Source organism: Astatotilapia calliptera, chromosome 14, assembly GCF_964374335.1.
Source record: "Astatotilapia calliptera chromosome 14, fAstCal68.1, whole genome shotgun sequence".
Taxonomy (NCBI): Eukaryota; Metazoa; Chordata; class Actinopteri; order Cichliformes; family Cichlidae; genus Astatotilapia; species Astatotilapia calliptera.
The window spans coordinates 37790581-37805535 of NC_137435.1; the positions used below are offsets into that span (position 1 = coordinate 37790581).

Consider the following 14955-nt stretch of genomic DNA (forward strand, 5'->3'; position numbering starts at 1 on the left):
ACAGAATAACAGGGTTGTCTGTGACGTTGAGGAGCTTGAGTGGGACCCACCTGTCTCCCCAGAGAGGAGTCACCACTCTAGCGACCATGATGCCCCTGGGTGCAGAGCGAGAGGGGGTTGGCTCAGTAACCACAGTAGAGCCGGGAGAAATCTTAACATCTTTAGGAGGTTTCCCCCATACAAGAAACTCACTGTTACCTGGCAGGGTGACAGCCCTGTTGCACCTGACTGTGCCCACTTTGTCTGGTACCTCAGTACCAGACCAGCATTCCAGCCCAGCAAGCAGAGAGAGGAACTGTTCAAGTTCCTGATGCCCTGAACCCGACGTCAAAACTGCCTCCCAGTAGCTTGCATCTTTCTTGAACTGATGGATTAAATGTCTGATGACATTCGAGCCATAAATTAAGTAATCTTGTTGATTCTCAACAACAAAGGTTGGAACCAAGATATGACACCCATACACTTCCATGTCGAGCTCCACCACTGATTTAGGCTTCACTCGTACACCACCACAGCCAACAAAAACAACAGTGGGTGCCCCCTGATTGCTCAAATCAATAGCACCAGCAGCAGCAAACCTCTGCAGTGCTACTTCACTCAAAAAACAGGCCATTGAACCACTATCCAACATAGCACCAAGGGATGCCTTGCCTCCGATTGTAACAGGAGTGTAGAACAGGCTGTCACTGCTGCTGATTCTCTGTGTGTCCTGAAAAATAACTCTCTCAGACTTTACATTGTCATACAGCTCTGCTGCATCATATGTGTGGGAGTGTTCTTCATGACCTGTACAGCCTCCCTCAAAACACAGGTCGTCTAGTTTCCCTGGGTGTTAATACCCGTAGAGGCCCCATTGGCACACGAGCGCCGTGTGTGACCGGGCTGAAAGCATGGGAAACAGAGTCGGGCAAAGCGGCAATGGGACTGTGTAGTGTGGTCCTCCTTATTACAGACCTGACAGCTCCTGCCATTGAACGAAGGGGCCCGGTTCTGTACTCGCCCGCCACCCTGCCGTGAGGGGGAATGTTCATCCCCAGCCTTCACTTTATTCAACAGCTCCCTGAGCATTGACATCATCTTACCAAGCACAGCATTGTCGCTGGGCTGCTGACTGTGGGAGAACTGCTCCTCAGGAGCAGGGAGAACAGACTGCTTCTGGTAATGCAGGGGAATAGTCTGACATCTATTCTACCGCCTGACTACCGAGGACAGTGACGTCATCAGCGAGAGACCGGTGACCAGCATCGCAGAGCATGACGTCCGAGCGGCACTGAGGAGAGTGAACACAAGGAAAGCGGCGGGGCCAGACGGCATCACCGGCCGTCTGCTGCGCTGCTGTGCTGACCAGCAGGTGTGTTCACTTACATCTTCAACGAGTCCATGGTGAAGTCTGTGGTCCCCACATGCTTCAAAGGATCCACCATCATCCCTGTGCCCAAGAACAGCAAACTCTCATCCCTGAACGATTACCGGCCAGTTGCACTGACCTCGGTAGTAATGAAGGTGTTTGAGAGGCTGCTGAAGAACATCATCTCCTCCTCCATCCCAGAGGACAAGCCCATTATCATCAATGGAGCTCCAGTGGAGAGGGTGCAGTCCTTCAAGTATCTTGGTGTCCACATCTCCTCAGACCTGACATGGGCTGCCCACATTCAGGCCCAGACCAAAAAGGCTAGGCAGCGCCTGTATCACCTACGACAACTGAGGAAGTTCAGGGTCTCTCCAAAGATCCTCAGGATTTTCTACACAGGCGCTGTGGAGAGCATCCTCACACAGAACATGACATCGTGGTTTGGGAACAGCTGTGTGAAGGACCAAAAAGCTCTCCAGAGAGTGATCCGTACAGCAGAACGCTGCTGCAGGATTGCTCTCCCCCCGCTTCAGGACACCTACACCAGGAAATGCCGGACTAGAGCAGCGCAGATACTGAAGGACCCGTCCCATCCTGGCAACAAACTGTTCCAACTTCTGCAATCTGGTAGAAGGTTCCGCATCTTCCGGGCAAGGACAGAGAGACTCAAGAGGAGCTTCTATCCCCAAGCCATCCGTGCCCTAAACACACACACCCGCCCTCTCACATCATCTATAATTGACTGAGACAGGACTCTTCCAGACACTAAACCAAGGCACAATGTACATTTCAATTCCTTTAATTTTAAATATGTTTATATTGTCTATCCTGTAAAATAGTCAGATGTCTATTCATATTAATGTACAGAATTCACCTGCTTGCTGCTACTGCTGCACATTCACCCAGTGTATATACTATATATAAAAAACACCCAGCACGCCCCTGCGGGCGGTTTATCCTTCAAGCTCGGGTCCTCTACCAGAGGCCTGGGAGCTTGAGGGTCCTGCGCAGTATCTTAGCTGTTCCCAGGACTGCGCTCTTCTGGACAGAGATCTCCGATGTTTTTCCCGGGATCTGCTGGAGCCACTCGCCTAGCTTGGGAGTCACCGCACCTAGTGCTCCGATTACCACGGGGACCACCGTTACCTTCACCCTCCACATCCTCTCGAGCTCTTCTCTGAGCCCTTGGTATTTCTCCAGCTTCTCGTGTTCCTTCTTCCTGATATTGCTGTCATTCGGAACCGCTACATCGATCACTACGGCCGTCTTCTTCTGTTTGTCTACCACCACTATGTCCGGTTGGTTAGCCACCACCATTTTGTCCGTCTGTATCTGGAAGTCCCACAGGATCTTAGCTCGGTCATTCTCCACCACCCTTGGGGGCATCTCCCATTTTGACCTCGGGACTTCTAGGTTATACTCGGCACAGATGTTCCTGTACACTATGCCGGCCACTTGGTTATGGCGTTCCATGTATGCTTTGCCTGCTAGCATCTTGCACCCTGCTGTTATGTGCTGGATTGTCTCTGGGGCATCTTTACACAGCCTGCACCTGGGGTCTTGCCTGGTGTGATAGACCCCAGCCTCTATGGATCTTGTACTCAGAGCTTGTTCTTGTGCTGCCATGATTAGTGCCTCTGTGCTGTCTTTCAGTCCAGCTTTGTCCAGCCACTGGTAGGATTTCTGGATATCAGCCACCTCCTCTATCTGCCGGTGGTACATACCGTGCAGGGGCCTGTCCTTCCATGATGGTTCCTCGTCTCCCTCCTCTTTCTTGGGTTTCTGCTGCCTGAGGTATTCACTGAGCACTCGGTCATTTGGGGCCATCTTCCCAATGTATTCTTGGATGTTCCTTGTCTCATCCTGGACTGTGGTGCTGACACTCACCAGTCCCCGGCCCCCTTCCTTCCGCTTAGCGTACAGCCTCAGGGTGCTGGACTTGGGGTGAAACCCTCCATGCATGGTCAGGAGCTTTCTTGTCTTTATGTCAGTGGCTTCTATCTCCTCCTTTGGCCAGCCTATTACCCCAGCAGGGTACCTGATCACGGGCAGGGCGTACGTGTTGATGGCCCGGATCTTGTTCTTACCATTCAGCTGACTCCTCAGGACTTGCCTGACCCTCTGCAGGTACTTGGTGGTTGCAGCCTTTCTAGCGGCCTCTTCATGGTTCCCATTTGCCTGCGGGATCCCCAGGTACTTGTAACTGTCCTCTATGTCTGCAATGTTGCCTTCTGGTAGTTCAATCCCCTCAGTTCTGACTACCTTCCCTCTCTTTGTTACCATCCGACTACACTTCTCCAGTCCGAACGACATTCCAATGTCATTGCTGTATAGCCTGGTAGTGTGGATCAGTGAATCGATGTCTCGTTCACTCTTGGCATACAGCTTGATGTCATCCATGTACAGGAGGTGGCTGACAACTGCTCCGTTCCGTAGTCGGTATCCGTAGCCAGTCTTGTTAATGATCTCACTGAGGGGGTTCAGGCCTATGCAGAACAGCAGTGGGGACAGAGCATCTCCTTGGTAGATCCCGCACTTGATGGTGACTTGTGCTATGGGCTTGGAGTTGGCCTCTAGTGTTGTACGCCACATCCCCATTGAGTTCCTGATGAAGGCTCTTAGGGTCCCATTGATCTTGTACAATTCTAGGCATTCCAGTATCCAGCTGTGGGGCATTGAGTCATAGGCCTTCTTGTAATCAATCCAGGCAGTGCACAGGTTGGTCAGTCTGGTCTTGCAGTCTCGGCTGATTGTTCTGTCTACCAGTAGCTGGTGTTTTGCACCTCTGGTATTCTTGCCAATTCCTTTCTGTGTCCCGCTCATGTATTGACCCATGTGCCTGTTCATCTTAGCCGATATGATGCCTGACAGGAGCTTCCATGTAGTACTGAGGCAGGTTATTGGTCGGTAGTTGGAGGGGACCGGTCCCTTCTTGGGGTCCTTGGGGATCAGGACCGTCCGGCCTTCAGTTAGCCATTCCGGGTGTCTCTCGTTAACTAGCAGCTGGTTCATTTGTGCTGCCAGACGCTCGTGGAGTGCAGTCAGCTTCTTCAGCCAGTAGGCGTGAACCATGTCGGGCCCTGGTGCTGTCCAACTCTTCATACTGGAGACCCTTTCTTGGATATCTGCCACTGTGATGGTTACTGGACCCTGTTCAGGGAGGTCGCTGTGGTCTGCCCTCAGATCCACTAGCCACTGAGCATTGCCGTTATGGGTTGCATCCTTCTCCCATATGCTCTTCCAGTATTGCTCCGTCTCCAGCCTTGGTGGTGGTGTTCTCTTATTGTTCCCTTGCCACTGAGAGTACACCTTTGCTGGTTCTGTGGAGAACAGCTGGTTTATTCTCCTGCCTTCTATCTCTCTGGTGTACCTCCTCAAGCGGCTGGCCAAGGCTGTGAGTCTTTGCTTGGCAGTTTCCAAGGCCTCAGGTATGGACAGCTTGCTGTATTTCTTAGGCACCTTATTTGTCGCACCTTTCTGCAACTCCGTTAGTTGGCTAACCTCCCTCCGTGCTACTTTGATCTTGCCCTCTAGCCTCCTTCTCCATGGAGGGTACTGCCCCTTGTGGCTGTTCAACTTGTAGCCAAGCATCTCACTGATCACTGCTGCCGTATTGTAGATCAGCTTGTTAGTGTCGGTAATCGTGGTTGTAGGTATTGCCCGTAGTGCTGCATTAACATCATCTAGCAGACCTTCTGAGGGTACTTCACGTAATCTTGGTAACCGGCTACGGGGGATCCAGGTTTCAAGCTTGGCCATGATCCTATTTTTCAGGTCAGTTCCTCTCGCACTCAACGATCCTTCTCCTATCGCACTTGGGGCTATGTACCCAATCTCGGGTGGGGGTGATGATATCTCCCCCCTGACCTGGCGTCCTGACTCCTCCTTGCCGTAGCATTTGTGTTGTACCTCGTCAATCTCTAGCTGTGAGAGCAGTCCCTTCTTTCGAATGTTGGAACACTGAGCTACTAGTTGTTTCGCCGTCATTGTGGATGTTGGGTATCGAAGAATCCATAGGTCCCTCATCCTATTCATGTAGCCCCTTCCGCCAGGGTTACTTGCGTAGTAGCATTCCAACAACGCCCTGTTTTCGTCCCTTGCCCACCGATGCCTTCTTGTTCCAGTAGCCCACTTTTCGTCAGGGTGCCCTGGTTCCTCAACACCTGACGCGGACCTTGTTGATCCGGGCGACGTCCGAGCCGGCATGCCTTCATATTTATCTGTCTCGCTCATGTCTGCGGTAGGCTTGCTTAGCATAGGGGGTCTAGCCTTAGGACCCTTACTGGATACAGACGCCCCAGGCAGGAATCAAACTTGCGATCCTCTGTTCCAAAGGCGTGTAGTCTAACCACTACGCTATCCAGCTGCTATATATATATATATATATATATATATATATATATATATATATATATATATATATATATATATATATATATATATATATAATGTTCTTCCTCTACACCCCCCCCCCCCCCAATTTTTTTGCACATGTCGAGGAGCGTGTCAGGCTACATTTCACTGTGTGTTATACTTGTATAACTATGCATGTGACAAATAAAGAACCTTGAACCTTGATATAAATACATTTTTAACTTTAAGAAATTGTGTTAATAGTCATGCTGTTAGGCTGAATTATTATTAGTATTAACATCTCCACTTTCATAACGTCTGTTTTGCATTAAAGCACAGAGAAGGCCTCAGAACTGAGAATATGCTCACCTTTCTTCACTTCACTACATGCTTGTTTGAAGGCTTACACACATTCACTCGCACACTTTAACACACATGCGCTTTGGGGTCCTTAGGGACTAGAAAAGTGCTATACAAATGCAGGCCATTTACCATCTTTAACACACGATCACAGACTTTAGAGGGAAAACCAGCACACCGCAGACCACGGCCTCTCTGTGTGAGGATCTAAACGTATTCTACGCTAGATTCGACACAGCGAACACCATGAGACCGGACAGTGTGCGCACCGCAGATGACGTCAGTGCGCACACTGTGTCTGAGGAGGATGTGCGGAAGTGCTTCAGGAAGGTGAACGCGCGCAAAGCTACTGGTCCGGACGGGATTCCCGGCCGCGTCCTCAAGTCATGCGCGGCTCAGCTGGCTGGAGTGTTCACACACATCTTCAACCTTTCCCTCTCTCTGTCTGTAGTCCCAGCCTGCTTCAAAATGGCCACCATCGTCCCTGTACCCAAATCCTCCACCATCTCCTCATTGAACGACTGGCGACCTGTAGCCCTGACCCCCATCGTGAGCAAATGCTTCGACAAGCTGGTCAGGGACTTCATCTGCTCTGCACTACCCGACTCACTGGACCCTCTACAGTTTGCATACCGCCACAACAGGTCCACTGATGATGCCATAGCCCTGACACTACACACTGCCCTGTCACACCTGGAGAAGAGAGACACGTATGTGAGAATGCTGTTTGTAGATTACAGCTCAGCATTCAATACCATCGTTCCCTCGAAGCTGGACAGGAAACTGCAGGATCTAGGACTGAGCAGCTCCCTCTGCAGCTGGATCCTTAGCTTCCTGTCTGACAGACGCCAAGTGGTCAGACTGGGCAGCATCACCTCATCCCCCATCACACTGAACACTGGTGCTCCACAGGGGTGTGTACTGAGCCCTCTCCTGTACTCACTCTACACCTACGACTGCACAGCCACTAACAGCTCCAACATCATTGTGAAGTTTGCGGACGACACTACAGTGGTGGGTCTTATCACCAACGGTGATGAGACGGCTTACAGGGAGGAGGTCAGCGCTCTGACCCACTGGTGTCAAGACAACCATCTCACCCTCAACGTCGCAAAGACAAAGGAGTTGATAGTGGACTTCCGGAGGTGCAGAGAAGTACACACCCCCATCACCATCAACGGCGCTGCTGTGGAGAGAGTGAGCAGCTTCTGGTTCCTTGGTGTACATCTGGCTGAGGATCTTACGTGGTCAGTACACACAAACAAAACAGTGAAGAAGGCGCAGCAGCGCCTCTTCTTTCTCAGGAGACTGAAAAGATTCGGCATGAGCCCCCGCATCCTCAGGACCTTCTATCACTGTGCCATTGAGAGCATCCTCACTGGATGCATCACCACCTGGTATGGCAACAGCACCGCCTACAACTGCAAAGCTCTCCAGCGAGTAGTGCGGTGCTCTGAACGGATAATTGGAGGTGAGCTTCCCTCCCTCCAAGACATCTACAGGAAGCGGTGCCTGAGGAAAGCGGGGAGGATCATCAAGGACTCCAGTCACCCCAGTCATAAACTGTTCAGACTGCTTCCATCAGGAAGGAGGTTCTGCAGCATCCGGTCCCGTACCAGCAGACTGAGAGACAGCTTCTTCCATCAGGCCATCAGACTGCTGAACACGTCATAGACACCTCAGCTTCACTACTGGAACTTTAACATTATGCACTCCATACTGTACAGTAATGCCACTGTTTTGCACATATTCAACTCTGTATATTTTTATTTATTGTTTACTCTATTTAATTTGTAAAATATGTGTATACACACACACACACACACACACACACACACACACACACACACACACGTAGAAAAATATTTAGTATACACATCCAGAAATGCATATACTATTATATATTGTACATATATTTATTAGTTTCAGATGTAGCCATTCTTGTATTTGCTTGTTTACATTATTGTATTTTGCACAACTCTGTTGCTTGTGAAGCTCGCACACAAGAATTTCACTCACATGTACTGTACCAATGTACCTGCACATGTGATGTGACAATAAAAGTGATTTGATTTGATTTGATTTGACATGCATTCACACGCGTGCACACTGACCAACTCTGCTTCATCCAGGAGATGCAATACTGTCAGAACTCTTTTTTCCCCTTATAATGTAAGAAAGAGCTCCAAGCAGATGGGAAGAAGGCCTTTTTATTTCATGCCTCAGTCTAGGATGCATAGCTTATTTTATTTGGCAGATCACTTAAAATTGTGATTCTGTTATTTCTACTTCTAATAATTTATCAGTTTTTTGTCTTTAGGAAAATGTTTCTTCAAGAAAGTGGAAATGTGATTGTGATATGGGATGTAAATACAGTGAAAGAGTTGAGCTCTTTTGGCAGATACTGTGTATTGTTAAACTATCAAAACAAGCATTTTCTAAAGTGGAAACAAATGAAACGTTCATTTTAAAAGACCTGAGTTTTCTCTCTTTTGAATGTTTACTGTTGCTATTAATTGAATACTCACTGCTGACATAATCGATGGTGCTAACAGTTTTCTTGCATATTTTGTGTCGTGCAGCCCCATTTACCAAAAGGATACATGGCCATTTAAGAGCACATTTTATTTTCAGTTACTGAGTTATGAAGAAAAAAAAGTTATTCAGATACAACTTGCTTTGCCTTCTATCTCAGTAATAGTTCCTGTGCACTTTTTTCCTTTATAGTGAACTATCAAAAACTGTCTTTTTTCTGGTCCTTCTTTTATCTCATCTCATCAGTTTGTCTCTTTTTTCCTCTCCTGTCCCTCAGACATAAAGGCTGCTCCTGCACTGACGGACTCACTGCTGCCCAACACACTGCCCTCCATCACCAACCTGTCCAGCTGCATGAAGGATGGAAAAGAGGAGGATGGGGGTGAGTTTGTCACTCTGCGGCCACATGTGACAGTTTAAGAGCCTTCGTATTGCTGTGTTCTGCTATGAAGCACACGAAGATGGTAAATGGCCTGCATTTGTATAGCATTTTTCTAGTCCCTAAGGACCCCAAAGCGTTTCACACTACATTCAGTCATTCACCCATTCACACACTGGCAAGCTACATTATAGCCACAGCTGCCCAGCGGCTGCCTGATACTGGCACCACCGGGCCCTCTGACCACCACCAGTAGGCAAACATGGGGTTAGTATCTTGCCCAAGATTTGGCATGCAGCCAGGAGGCAGCCTGGGATCGAACCACCGACCTTCTGATTAGTGGCTGACCTGCTCTGCCACCTGAGCTACAGCCACCTACAAGATGTAATTAGCTTCTAGCGGTTGTGTGCGTTTGTGTTTTTGTGCACATTGATCGAGCTGGACAAACTGGATGCAGAGATGATCAAGCTCTTGGCCTATCAGAGGATCCAGCAGCTCTTTGCTCCCAAAGTGCCCAGCACTCAACCTCCCCCCACCACCAGCACTACCCCAAAAACCTCAGCACCCCACCCAAACAGTAAGACACCTTTGCACTACAGTTTAGTCTGTTTACTTGTCAAGAAGTCAGTTTTTCTGCTGTTTGATTGCTGTTTTGTTCTAATTATTAAAACCTACACTCTCCTCCTCCCAGGTCAGAAAAAGGTGCAAGCCAGAGCGGTCTTTTACCCTCTGACAGGAAGAGGAGCAGCTGTCAGCATGTGCTATAGGACGTTACACATAGGATCAGGTAGGACATTCAGTCGCTGTGACTTTGACCCTGCTGCATTCTGTGCCCTGGCTCTGAGCCACTCTTAGGTTTCACCTGTGATGGGGAAAGGTTCACGTAGGAGAACAGCATTAAAGCTGCTCTCACGTAGTTTTTTTTTACCAGTTCACCAAACTCTAATTAATCATGTTTGATTTAGGTTATATTCTTGCCTTGTGACTAAAGTTTAGTAAGACCGAAGTAGAACATAGGTAGGGCCCCATCATACCTGCTGTGTGGTGCCTGGCAAATGTCACCGTACAGCAAAGTTGATGTTACATGTTGTAAGCTGTCATCTCTGCTGGTCATGCACTTCTGCATTTTTATAATCTGGTGTGTTGTTGCATTGCTGCTGCAGCTGGGTTAAAGTCTGTTTTTAATGGCATCCTAACATCATATCAGTACAGAAGTTTAGAGGTTCACAGGTTTCACAGAGGGAGATGTTGAAACTTTGAAACTTGGCAAAAACTTTAAAATTCCTTGGCTTCCAACTTTGACTTCTTCTCCTTCTCTACCAGCGCTGATTTGGAGGACGGGCAACACCTATTGTTCAGAAGAATACTGCAGCACGTACATGCACCGTAACAGCTAGCATGAATGGATATAGCTGTGTGATGGTCTTACTGGTGACACACAAAGCTGCCAACACAGCAGGTGTACCACGGCCCCTGGTTTGGTGTCTTGGCTCTGAGCTAATCACTCCTACAGATATAAAACTGGGAAGTGAAGCAGAAGCAGTGTGTGGAAAAACTAACAACACCCCATCATTCATTAGCTTGCAGAACCACCAGACAGATTTGCTGACGTGCTTGGAGTCATTGCACTGCCTGATCCTTGGTGACTGTTTTTGGACTTTAACTCCTGGGAATGTTTTGCAGTTGTCTTGCATGTTTTCCACTTGAATAGTGAATAATCTTTCTCATGGTAGAATTATGAGCGTGTTTGGGACTGGCTTCATGCAACTTCAGATACTGACATGCAGCACTCATTTATTCTTTAAGACATCTTTCCTCTTTGGCATTATGTCGACACACACCAGAATGCTTCTGAGTTTATAGAGGTGGTCACTCGTGCTGATAATCAGTTAATCAGTTGTGTTTGATCAGCAGTATGTACCTGCTACTTGTCATCTTTATTTCTATGGAAGCAACAAGGGTTTGCTTAGTGCTTCACACACTAATTCTGCATTTTGGCTTAGTTTTGTCAAATACATGACAGTGTAATGTCATATTTTATAGTTCATCTGAGGTTATATATCAAGATTTAATTTCAAGACCTGCTAAAAACAAGATGATTTTTATTTTGTCCCAATATGTAAACCTTGACAGAAGGTATCCTTTTAACCATGACTGTACTTCTGTACGACAGGCAGCAGTACACGACAGAGTATAATATAATAATGTACTGAGCCTGTACTAGCTCCCAATCTCTGCATCATTAGTCAGGTTGAGTGATAGTTGATACCGTCATCTTTAAATCGGAGTATTTTAAGCAAGTTGTCTGTGAAAGTAAGTTCTTAGACCTGTGAGGGTCACAACAGGACCATGTGGAATAAAAACTACTGAACAAAAACACAATATGTCACATTGGAGTGCAGGTCATTAAAATACATTTTGACACGGCAATACTGCAGAAAAAAATCCATGTTGCAAATCTGTATTCTTTGTGTTGTGGGTGTTATGATATTTTGATACCACGGTAAGCATTTACAGGATATTGTTTTATACAGGAAAACTGTTACTCAATAAGGCCGATCTACTAGTTGTTTTTCTCTTTCTCTGTGACCCAAGAATTAATGTGAGACTCACAAGCTGGTACCAGAAGGTCGAAAACACCACAGAGATGAGACCACTTCCTTACTCCCATCCTCCCTTTTTCCTTATCTCCTGGAAAAGGCTCGTTAAAGGCTAGGTGGTTTGTTTCAGAATTCACTGATGAAAGAACTCTGTATTTTATGTCTAGGAGTGTATTTTGCTGGGATGATCATAAATTATAGCTGAACTGATAAACTACACAAGGGATACTTTGCTCAGAAGGCAGGAAGACGTTTCCTTATTTGGTCTGTACCGGTTTGAACTGGGAAAGCTGACACACGAACCTTTTTTCATCTATATAAACTGCTGTGTATCAAATAAACCTTTGAGTCGATTGGGAAGGCAACCTAAAGCAGTCTCTGTTTTCTTGTTCTCCCAAGCTGCTCCCGAGCTCGTACTAACACGCTGAATGGCATACCTGAGTGTTACTTTGAATAATTAGGAGTCTTATAAGGAAAGGACAAACTCTGCTTATCGCTCACGCCACGGAGGAAACCCGGGAAGGCAATTTCCTTCAGTGGGAAAGGGTGTTTAAGTCTTTAACTGTTTCTCTAAGGTGCTGACATGGATGTGTGCCTTACAAACTACGGTCACTGCAACTACGTATCGGGGAAACATGCCTGTATTTTCTATGACGAGGTGAGGCTGTTAAACTACATCACTCTGCAGAGCACTCCTGTGGTTGTTAGTGACCAAGATGTAAATTGTGTGTGTGTGTGTGTGTTTGTCGTCCTTCAGAATACCAAGCATTATGAGCTTCTGAACTATAGCGAGCATGGCACCACAGTGGATAATGTCCTGTACTCGTGCGATTTCTCTGAGAAGACCTCACCATGTCCACCCGGTGGCCTGGTAGCCAAAGTCCAAGGAATCATTCGTAAGTACATCTCCGTCATCTGTTTGGATTGGCTTGAAGGAACCCAGGTCTGTGTGCCCAGTTTGACTTGGACTGCTGATGAGGTCGTCACTCATAGATTTTGTATGAACACAATTTTATTGGAGATTACATATCGGAATTTCAGGAGCCGGACCACACCTCCAAACACACTCCTTCCAGTTGTCATCTATGTATGTTCCCTCAGTTCTGCAAGCTGTTCATTCTCGTTTACGTGCCCAAACCTCCCTTCTTTTTTTCTATTCTTTAACTTCTTCATGTCTATTTAGTGCATGGGGATCTGCCAGGCCCGCGAGCCGTCACCAGTCCCCTTCGAGGCCTTACCCGAACCGCAGCTCAATTCATGCCAAAGCATTCACTTTTACTTACTAAAACGCTGTCAAAAATGAGGACGTGGGCCCAGCTAGAGAATTCATATCCATCCATCTTCTTCCACTTAGCCACTCATCTGTATGTGTTCTGGTTAAAATAAATGAAATAGAAAATGTGTTTTATTTGTTTAATAAATAGTTTTGACCAGTAAACTCTCCTTGTTATGCACCATGGTGTGGTCTTTCTTTGCTTGTGACTTCTTGATGTTGGTAAATACAATAATTGAAAAATACCAGGTTACATATAATATATACATATAATAATGTAAAACACATTATGGAGTATGCTTCTGCTGTGAGGTCTTGCCTCCATGCAGGTATGCAATTAATCGCCGGAGGGGTGTATTTATAAATAATATTATATTAGGGAAATTTCCCCAGACATATTTTTGACCTGGGGGTAGAATTGATTGTGAAATGGAAAAGGAAAATGCTTATGAACTTGCAAATTAAAAACATGATGCATTTAAGGTAACCCTTTCTCATTTTTATTTAAAAAGAGAATTTGTTCTAGTTTGCGATGACTGAACCTGTTCCTTTTTGTGGAGATAATTTCTCCTGCCTTAAGGAAAATCCCTTCACATGGAACAGAAGAGGCTGGAGTGCAGAGAAACTGGTAGAGATGCAGTTATACAGTCTACCTGGGCCCCACAAACGATCAGATAAAGAGAATAAAGAAATTCAATTGCTGCACATTTGGCAGACTAACATTTTCAGATTAATTAAACAATAAAAAATATATTTTTACAACATTACATGTAAAGAGTCAAGTGGAAGTTTTTCTAAAGTTATTTCAAGGTTCAAGGTTCTTTATTTGTCACATGCATAGTTATACAAGTATAACACACAGTGAAATGTAGCCTGACACGCTCCTCGACATGTGCAAAAATTGGGGGGGGGCTGTAGAGGAAGAACATTATATATATATATATATATATATATATAGTATATACATTGGGTGATATTTATATTTATATATTTAATGATATTTATATTATGGAAACAGATTTTTGACATTTTACCTTTTTCCCGTTTTCAGATATAATAAACACGCACAAAACAAAAGCAAACGGCCAGAACACAAAGCTGGAAAACCCACCCGATTGACAAAAATCAACTCAAAATTCTCCCACACAACAGAACCTCCTTTATTCCTCGCTGGCTCCAAATCTCTCAGTAGAATGATCAGTGGTTCGCTATCTGTCACCATCAAAACACTCCACAAATCCCACGAATGATTTGCTTCCTTATAAACCATTGAATCAGATACCGAAGCAGTTAGGCTCTAAATGAAGCTTCGGACGTCACTGATCACGTGACTCTGGCCAAACGAGTCAAGCTTCGACACAGTGCTTCTGAAGCAGTGTGTTGATTTTTTTGACACACGCACCAGAGCTTCAGCTTCAAGCGGACCATCACTAGTTAGTAGTGTTTGCTTTAAAACACATGCATGGATGTAAAGAATGTAACTACTGCTACCACAAACAAAACCCGGGATATTGTGTGTTAAGAGAAGTTACACCAGCAATGTCTAAATTAAAGCATTATGGCTGACTGTAAAATAACAGAACACAAAATAACAATATATGCAAGTGACAAATGACAAATGAATTCTGTCCTAGCCACTTTGTCACACTGAGTGTGACATGTAATGAATCATCTAATATTTTCATGTTTTTAACTGGTAGTATATTTATTTGAAACATGTGTATAGTTACTCCATTTTTGTATACTTACTATTTTAATGATATATAATGCATATTGCAGAATGTAACAGCCGCATATGTGTCAAAAAAAAGACTTTTTTCTTTTTTGCCACCCCATTTGATCTCCATGCCACCCTCATACCACCCTAAGAAGATTTCTCTTGATCCACCCCTGAGTACTGAGTATGTAAAAGTTCTTCCAGAAGTAACACAGGGAAATGAAGTGGAACGGAAGTAAGTTCACACCACAGTGTGTGGCTGTCTTCTTTTGAGTAGGGTGTTGTTCAACTTTGCAACCACTAGAGTGCAGGATGCCTCAATCTGCTTTTATTACTGAATGAGACCGACAGTGTAACTGTGCTGCGACCCAGTGGTTTGGGAAAAGT

General features: G+C 45.9%; 1 long non-coding RNA gene across 1 annotated transcript; it reads left to right on the top strand.

Annotated features, from left to right (window-relative positions):
* Positions 1-9400: 9400 nt before the first annotated feature.
* LOC145420223 (uncharacterized) lies at positions 9401-12565 on the top strand. Its single transcript, XR_013901532.1, has 4 exons — positions 9401-9555; positions 9670-9765; positions 12154-12236; positions 12336-12565. It is a non-coding gene; the product is annotated as an uncharacterized LOC145420223 (long non-coding RNA).
* The last annotated feature ends 2390 nt before the right edge of the window (positions 12566-14955 follow it).